Here is an 8,777-nt window from a genome sequence, read left to right as displayed (position 1 = left end):
AGGCCACCTGCAGAAACTAGGGATGGTGTACGAGCAGATGAGCTTCCTTCATCTGATCCGTTGGAGGCTAAGCCAATACTTGACCTGCTTGAACCTGCACAGGAACCGGATAATCGTCAACACCTCGTGAATGCAGCATATGTATTAAAATCTCAGTTGGTGGACCGTCTCACAAGTTATGGTGACATTCTAAGCACTGACGACATGATTCTCCTTGCTAATAAGTGTTACAAGACACTTGAAGGATTAGGAGATAATTATACATCTTTCAGCGCTGAAGTTAACAAACTGATTGCACAACACCAAGAGCGAGCTCTTGTTGCTAAAAAGAAAGAAGATTGGAATGAATGGGACATGAAGGCTGGTCATATTCACAAATTGCACTCTCTGTTTGAAGCGCGCCAGAAGTTATCCAGTGCCCAAGACAAATTGTCTAAAGCCAAGACACAAGCAGATTCTTTAAACCTTAAAAGAGAAGAGATGGCAGGTGCATTGTTTAAGCTTACCAAGGAATGTCATGAGGCAGAAGAGAGAGTTAAGATCTTCACTGCAGATAGAGATCAATGTAAAGAGGCTCATTCTCTTGCTGACGCTGAAGTGGGAAATTTGGACGCCAAGAAAGAGGAAGCTCGTGCGGCAGTTAAGGCGATCAATGAACAATATAATGCTGCCAATAGAGAATATGAGAAAATAAGAAATCACTTGCTGCAGCTAGTAAGGAAGTAACAGAATAGTTTACTGCATGTTTAACCTGAAAAAATCTTCCTGGTTTACTAGTCTAGCCTCTTTCTTTCGCTCTTTCTGTTTTGACACTGGCATCAGGACTATTTTACAAGTGGACCCTGAATGTATTGTAACATCAAATGTAGGAGCTCAAAATGTTTATTATATATGTTGTATTGATTTGTCCTTAAATTTCTATGATGTATTTATTTCTGTAGCGGTTGTTGTGATGGCTCTAGCATTTCTTCTTGTGATGTATCTGTTGAGTTGTAATTTGGTTTCTGACAATCTAATGTTCTGTTGAGTTAAATGAGTTTCTGCTTAGCAAAAAAAAAGGAGTTTGTTTATACTTGGTGGAGTCTTTGTGATTAGAAAACAAAGTTGATCAATCACAAATACCTGTCTATGACATATGCTTTAGTTATGATGCTTAATTTTTCAAATTTAATCTAAGTACTATATTCTTACAGAAATTTTCTTTTCCAGCTTCTGCTTACTTGTATTTCTGGTGTAACAATATTCTGTTCTTGTAATACCTTTTCGTTGTGCCTTGAACCTTTATTTGCTACTTTCCATTAAGAAACTTGGATTGATACCTTCAATCGGCTGGTGTTTAAATTATGTACTTTGCACTTGATTCTATGTCATCAGGAAGTCTTGTGGTACTATTTACCACAATTCCTCAACTAGCTTCAGAAAGCTTAATGCTGTAGTCTTAGCTTATATATACATTGACCACATCAGAAGCTTATTTTACAATGAGTTAGTTGCTAATAAGACGATTATGTTACTACTTATATAGTAGCATCCCTAAGCCTTTTCCCTAAAAGTCAGGAACATGTGGGAGATCCCTAGTTTAGTTTTCTCTTTTCTTTTCTCTCCATTCGGGAGCATTGCGCATAGAGAATTTCCAAATCTAGAGAAACAAAGATACTTGTAAAGAAATATATTTTCAATGAAAAACTTGTTGTATGTAATTCATTACGACCAGTGTTCTAAAAGTCAGATTAACAAGTCAATAATTAGCCTAATCTATTAACTATTATCTATTATCTATTATGTAAATAGTGTTGCAACATAGGGGTTTCACTGCCCGGTACTCTGCATGTTAATACCATGTTAGTTCTGCTTAAGATAACATTAGCTCTGCATTCTGCAGTCATGTATACATATAAATATATGTATATACTCTGTAACTCGTCCGCTGCCTCTAACCCTTCACATCTTCGTGCCAATCCATCCCCGTCAAATTCACGTGACGACCGCCTAATTGACAGCTCTTTGTAATTTTCTCATCTTCTAATAATCTACATATGGCATGAAAAATTGAGTTCAATAACTGTATCAGACTTACAGTGGCAATACTTTCTTGATAGAATGTGTAAATGAATAGGGTCTTCTTTACAATGATGACCTCATTTTGTTCATTTTCTTTCATCTACAACATTTTTCTTTTTGCAGCTATGCGGTTGCGGGGAAAGCTGTGCTCTCGATTCTGTTTATACATCCGAAGAGGCATCAACTGGGTTATCCTTTGCTGTCAGACTTTCAACCTCTATTTCTCTTTTGTACTGCAAAGGTAAAAATCGTCTCTGTAGCTGCGGTAAGTTGGTGACCTTTCATGTCTTTGCTATTTTCATGGTTGGCCAGCTTCAGGGTAACTAACAAGATGTTCTTAATGCAAATTTACTGCTGTAATGTTGCGGGCTGATGAATTTTGTCAATTAGTTAGGTTAAGATTTTGTTGTTCTTCGCAACATTGACTAATTTTTCAGGCATATCCTTTTGGGATATTTTTAGTAGAAATTATAGAATCTTTGTATTAAATTATGAGTTCTCCAGAAATATTGTTTTAGGCAAAATTAAAAAATCAAGTCATCAACTGAGAGGCATAAAATTGGTAGAGTTTGAGCAATAGCAAATTAAAGTATACTCCTTAGTGTTAGAAGCTTAAAAATAATCATAAATTTGGGCGTTGTGCTATATCATATCATTATATTTACAGGAGATTTTAATAATTAAAATTTATCTAAACCATTCTGTAACGAAGATGATTCGTGAGTATTAGAAGCTTAAAAAGTGATCATTAATTTGGTCATGTATTATAATCACATCTTTAGATTTGCACGATATTATCCAAATTTATCTAAGCAGTCTACATCTAGAGATTTAATCAAATTTAAGTCATGGTTTATGATGCTATTATATTTTTTCATATTATTTATATATTTTCCACATATGTAACTGAATTGCAGGCAATGAAGTTACTCGCTCAAAAGTCCTAATCATGCATTTGACATGTTATTAGTTAGCTAAGTATCGTATTAGCTAACATAATTAAAAAACTACTTCTAATTTTTTAGGCCTTCTATCTTGAGTTTTCAAAAAGGAAGAAGAAAAACTGACATATTCTTAGTGTTAGCCTCTTGTGGCATGTCTCGCTTGGTTCAAATAAAAAAAACACTTTCTTGCACATTTTCAAACAATAAGTAAAGGCTACAAGGGCACAAGTTTTAGATCTTGCTTGGTGATCCATATAGTTGAGTGATCTCTTTTTCTTGTATCATGGATTGTTAAGGTCTAAAATATGGTGATTGTGCAACTCTGCGTTATCCCTACAGATTGGAGTGGCCAGTAGATAAGTTTTTCGTTTAGTTGGCATTCCTGTTGATCTCATATCTGATGCTTCAAGCGAACCCATTTAGACATCAAATATACTTTTGTCAGCACAATATATATGTGTATTAAATTATCTATTGCTATAACAGTATGACCTCTTTTAATATAGTCTCACTTTCTATTGTTGTTAAATCATGTGACATTGTTTATATCATAGTAAAAAACCTAAATTCAGAAGATGTGAACTATATAAGTCAGTTTCCTATTGTGATGTTTGCGTATGTTATATTTTTAGATTAGCTTAGGGCCCTACATATGTTCTATATTACCAACATTACAACTGCAGAATTTTCCAATAATAGCTTTAAAAAAGTCACTAATTTAGTTAAGAAAGTAGTTAATTTGGCTGTCAATTAAGTGAGGTGATAATTAACTACACTTGAAAGGAAAGGCCATTTACTTGTAAGAAGGTAAATTTTGGTAAGAATATTAATTATTCCTGAACAGAGCTTCTAACTCATACAACCTGACAACCCCTGTTTATCTTTCTTATGTCAGGACAACCTCTTTTTATCAGCATATAGAAAATATTAAACTATATTGAAAAACTATCAATTCATTTAACAAGCGTAAAAAAAGCCGTTCAAAGAAGTATAAGAACACTTGAAAGTATACTCTTTTCTTTATTTGAATATGAGATTCAGAACAGGTTCATGTGAATTTTGTGATTTTCAGCATTGGTGGATGATAGCCACAATATAGTGTAAGAGCAGTGTTACTGCAGAATTGCATATGCAAAACAGCCATGTTAGCAAAATCTCGATAATATTCCTGCCGGTTCCTAATAGGTTTGGAGATGCTGCCGCTAAATGCTTAAATACGGTCTGGCGAGCTCTTGCATTCCTGTCAATACTCCAATGGTATAAAAAAAAACAGCTGCTCATTTTCATTTTCCCTGAATAATGCTCAAAGGTTCGGATTTCATTTGCATTGTATTTAATATCCATTCTCATGCTAGGTTGTTTAAATTAAGAAAATGGACAGTCTTATGTTTGTTTTACTTTTTTTCTGCCTTCTCTATTTTACAGTAATTATTTTCCTTTCTAAAGTGGACTGGTGTATGGGTGAACATGACATATTCATAAATTTCAGTTTCGGCAATCATGGACCACGAAGTTGTATTCAGTGACTTATTAATATAAGCAACGTGTCTGATCTTGGCCAGTACCTGAGGTTATTACATAGTTTTTGTTTAGGCCTACTATATTGTTAAGCAATTTAGTAGCGGAAATAATCTTTATTTATTCTTTACCCATTACAAACTGTCTACAGCCAAGTCACAAGCAGATTCTTTTAAGGTATAAAAACAAGAGCTGACAGGTGCATTGCTTAAACTTACCGAGGAATTGCATGAGGCAGAAAGAGAGAGTTAAGACCCTCACAGCTGAATTGCTTGGCTCATTCTCTTGCTGAAGCTGAACTAGGGAATCTGGAGGCCAAGAAAGAGGAAGCTCGTGTGGCATTTAAGGCGATTAATGACCAATATAATGCTGCCATTTAAAAATATGAGAAAATAGGAAATCACTTGCTGCAATTAGCAAGGAAGTAACGGAATAGCTTACTGCATCTGCATGTTTAACTTAAAAGCTCGTTCTGAAGTTTGTTTGCTGAGTTGGGTCTGTCCACCCTATAATGCCTTCCTACGGTATGCCTTAGTAGGATTTATGTTTTTGTTGAGTTGATATGAGTTTCTAATTAGAAAAAATATGTTTGTTATTAATTTCTTAATGGTGTCTTGATGATTTGAAAACATAGTTTCTCAATTATAAATATTTTATTCTTCTCCAGCTTTATATACTCATTTTTGATAGATTTTTTCTTTTCAGCTTTTGCTTACTTGTATTTCTGGTTTAGCAATATTCTGCCATGGCAATACCTTCTCATTGTGCATTAGCATATACTGCCTTGAACCTTTATTTGCATTGTTCCATTAAAATTATGGATTGGTACCTAAACTGTCTGGTGTTTAAATTCAGTACTTTGCACTTGGTTCATCTGACTGCTATTAACCAGCTTCAGGATGCTGAATGCTCGATACTGTTATGAAACAGTATCTCGATATGATGGTTCTTATAAGACACATGTAATTCTTCATTTACTTATAAGACACAAGGAGAAGATGATGGTTCTTCGGTTTCTCAAAACAGAATCTCAAGATTGCAAATTCAGTTACAGCTTTGATATAGCAGTATCCCTAAATCTGATATATCAGATGTTGATCCACACCCTTCATGATGTGATGATACAAGGTTGAGACTGTATACACTGATAAACTTTATCGATTAGCTTGTAAGCTCTTTATTCTCTAGATTTTACTTGACTTGAATTTTTGTTATTCTGCTTCTGTGTTTTTCTGCTTCTTTAGATATTAATGAAATTTCTGATCAGATTTTGATTAAGGTAGGCTATTGACTTGCATGAGCAATTACATTTGGAGAATAAAATAGAAGAACTTACTTTGATTACTCAAGGGTTACCAGGGAGGACAACATTTTTGACTTATTTTAAATTTATTTTTATTTTAACGTAAATTCAATATTTTTTTGTAGTTATAATAATTTCGTCTGGACTCAAACATGTTACTTCAAAAATATAAAAATCATTTTTTGTTTAATAAATTGGTTAATCACATCAAACTTATGTTAACGAAAAAATTATACCGCTTTCTTTCAGCCGACCCGACAAAAGTCGGAACTCCAAAAGTGCTAGGCCAAATTATCACCAAATTATATTGAGCACAGACAGGATTATACCATTTTCCCTGCTCTTATCTACCTGTATCAGATTTCAATTTATCAAGCCTTGTGACAAAATCATCATTCAAAACAATGTAGCCTTTTTGGAGAAAGATTCAGTGCATGCTGACTTCCATTCCCTGATGGATTTCTTGAAAAACTCTCCAATCATTTATGCACTCACTGCAAGCCCTCCAATCTATGCTGAAATAATTCAAGAAATGTCGAGCTCAGCTGATTGCAGCAGCACAAAAGGTGGAATAAAATGCACAATCAAGGGTAATTCCTATATCATAACTCCTCCTGTGATCAATGAAGCACTTCATTTGCCTCTTTCCAACTTCGAAAACTTACCAACTGATATTATTTCGATGTTAAAAGCTATTAACTATGCAGGGAACCCCTGGCCCTTAAGTCAAATAATTAAGAAATATTTTAGGAAGGAGTGGTCGTACTTCTTTGACACTTTAAGGGTTTTGCGGGGAGACGTTCGTATGCTACCATAAATATTTTTGTTCTGAAAATTGCGTATAGCCTTTTTATGGTAGGACAATTAAAATTGGAGAACTACTGCTAGATGAATTCTCTTATAAAGTAGGTGCTGTGCCAGGAAAGAGATCATATTATCTATTATCCGTGATTCCTTATGAATATTGCTAATCATTTGTGTAATAAGTCACTGCAAGCCCTCCAATGCTGAAATAGTTCAAGAAATGTGGAACAGAGCTGATTGAAGCAGCACAAGAGGAAGAGGTGGAATAACTGCTTCTGTGATTAAGCAAGCACTTAATATGCCTAACTCCAACTTTGAAAACGCACCTACTCAAGGTGAGATTATTTCCATGTTAAAAGCTATCAATTATATGCTGGTTTTTTAGTCAAATACTTAACAAGAAGTTTAGGAATGAGTGGTCCTACTTCTTTGACACTTCCAATAAAGATTTTTTTGGGGAGATGTAGTTCCAATGCTACCATAAATAATTTTAATAAAGTATTTAGTATCTACTGAGTCAGCAATCCATGTCAGCTATATTCTCCACATCATCCATCCTCTTGTCTTGCCTGCTGCTCTACTTTGAACTGATTAGGTCCACCTTCATTTCTGTTATCGTTATTTTCGTTTTATCCATGTTGTTGGAAAGTTTCTGCCTTGGTGCTTATCCTAGACTTTGCTATATAATCATGTATGACTTGTTAGAAAATTAGGATTTTAGAGCTTAATTTAATTATGTTCTTGATGTTAATCCTAAAATCTAATGATTGAAAATTGTTCAATGATATTTGAACTTAAATTTTCATGTATGGTTTTAAGAATTTTCTTAATGAAATCCATATAAAATGAGAGTTGAAAGTAGCTTGGAAAAACTTGAAAAAATTTGAGAATGTTTGTCCCACATTGAAATAAATAAAGGAGGGTGTGTGCTTTATATGGTATTACCCACATGAGTAGTATACAACTACTAAGGTGTGTGATGGTCCATTGTGTTGTTGTGTGCTTCACGCGCACACACACGCGCGCCACGCACCGGACCGGACCGGAGGGCGATTTGGGCGAATGTCTCGGCATCTCGCGTACGCGAGGCGACCTGGGCGAGGATTTTATTTATTTGAGAATTAATTTTAATTCGAATTTATTTATCAGTGATTGGATTATTATAAATTGTTGGGCTGGGTTTGATACTGAAAGTCACTTTGTTAGTGGGCTTAGTCTAAATACCTTGAACCTGGACTAATATAATCTGATCTGTAACTGATGAATAAAATCAGAACTTAAGTTCTGATATGATATCTCAGAACTTTACTTAAGTTCTGATATCAGAACTTAACTTAAGTTCTGATATCAGAACTTAAAGATCAGAAATTAACTTAAGTTCTGATAATAATGTGGGCTTTAATGGGTGTTAATGTGAAAAGCTGTTATAAGTAATTTAAATTCAAAATCTGATCAGTTTTGATTTTTTATTAATGAAGCAGTTTAATTCAGACATTAAGTGTATGGACAGTTTCATTTTCTCATCTCCTATAAATAGAGGTTAAAGTGAATGTATTATACACACTACATTCTCTTCTCTTCTCTTCAACCTCTCTGCATTTCTCTCCCAAAAGTCCTGAAGTGATGATATTTTCCGGCGACTGAGGTGCTGGTCGAAGTGGAGCTTTTGTTGCTGCTGTTAACATAAACTCCGAGCTGTTTTATCCTGGTGGAGATATTGTGCGCATCCCAAACGCAGCAGGTAGGGGCAATATTCTCTTCAAGAGCAGCCAGGACTTCGAGCAAGGCCTGGTGACTCAGCTGTGATCATTTTTTCTTGGCATTTTGTATCTGTGAACCTTTATTTCAGTCACTGTTAAAAGCTATGGTTTCGGGTACATCTTTCTTTCTCTCCTCGTTATTTCAGTTACTGATTTTGTTTACCTGCATGTTTTGTTTTGTTAACTGTGGTCTTGGCCTAAACTTGCTAAATTTTTTATACACTTGCTTCTATGTTGCTATATTTGTTAGTGAGATTTACAACATTCTTGAAGAGAATATTAGTTATATAGAATTTAGCATAATGGTTAACGAAAGTGAGGTTATCGTTGGTGGTGGTAGCAGTTCGGGTGCAACTGCTGGGGCCATTGATTGGACCACCTATAGTT

At 34.7% G+C, this 8,777-nt stretch overlaps 1 long non-coding RNA gene across 3 annotated transcripts; it reads left to right on the top strand.

The window, feature by feature from the left end:
* The first annotated feature begins 1,571 nt into the window (after positions 1-1,571).
* On the top strand, positions 1,572-8,472 carry LOC141672449 (uncharacterized). 3 transcript variants are annotated; one of them, XR_012555533.1, is made up of 8 exons: positions 1,572-2,006; positions 2,185-4,314; positions 4,431-4,575; positions 4,675-5,047; positions 5,379-5,651; positions 6,237-6,416; positions 6,862-6,965; positions 8,170-8,472. It is a non-coding gene; the product is annotated as an uncharacterized LOC141672449 (long non-coding RNA). The 3 variants fall into 3 exon arrangements; XR_012555532.1 differs by having other exon boundaries at positions 5,379-5,691; XR_012555531.1 differs by lacking the exons at positions 6,237-6,416; positions 6,862-6,965; positions 8,170-8,472 and having other exon boundaries at positions 5,379-5,801.
* The last annotated feature ends 305 nt before the right edge of the window (positions 8,473-8,777 follow it).

The sequence above is a fragment of the Apium graveolens genome, chromosome 7 (genome assembly GCF_009905375.1).
Source record: "Apium graveolens cultivar Ventura chromosome 7, ASM990537v1, whole genome shotgun sequence".
Classification (NCBI taxonomy): domain Eukaryota; kingdom Viridiplantae; phylum Streptophyta; class Magnoliopsida; order Apiales; family Apiaceae; genus Apium; species Apium graveolens.
The sequence above is the reverse complement of the archived record's forward strand: the minus strand, read 5'-3'. Positions and strand labels throughout refer to the sequence as shown.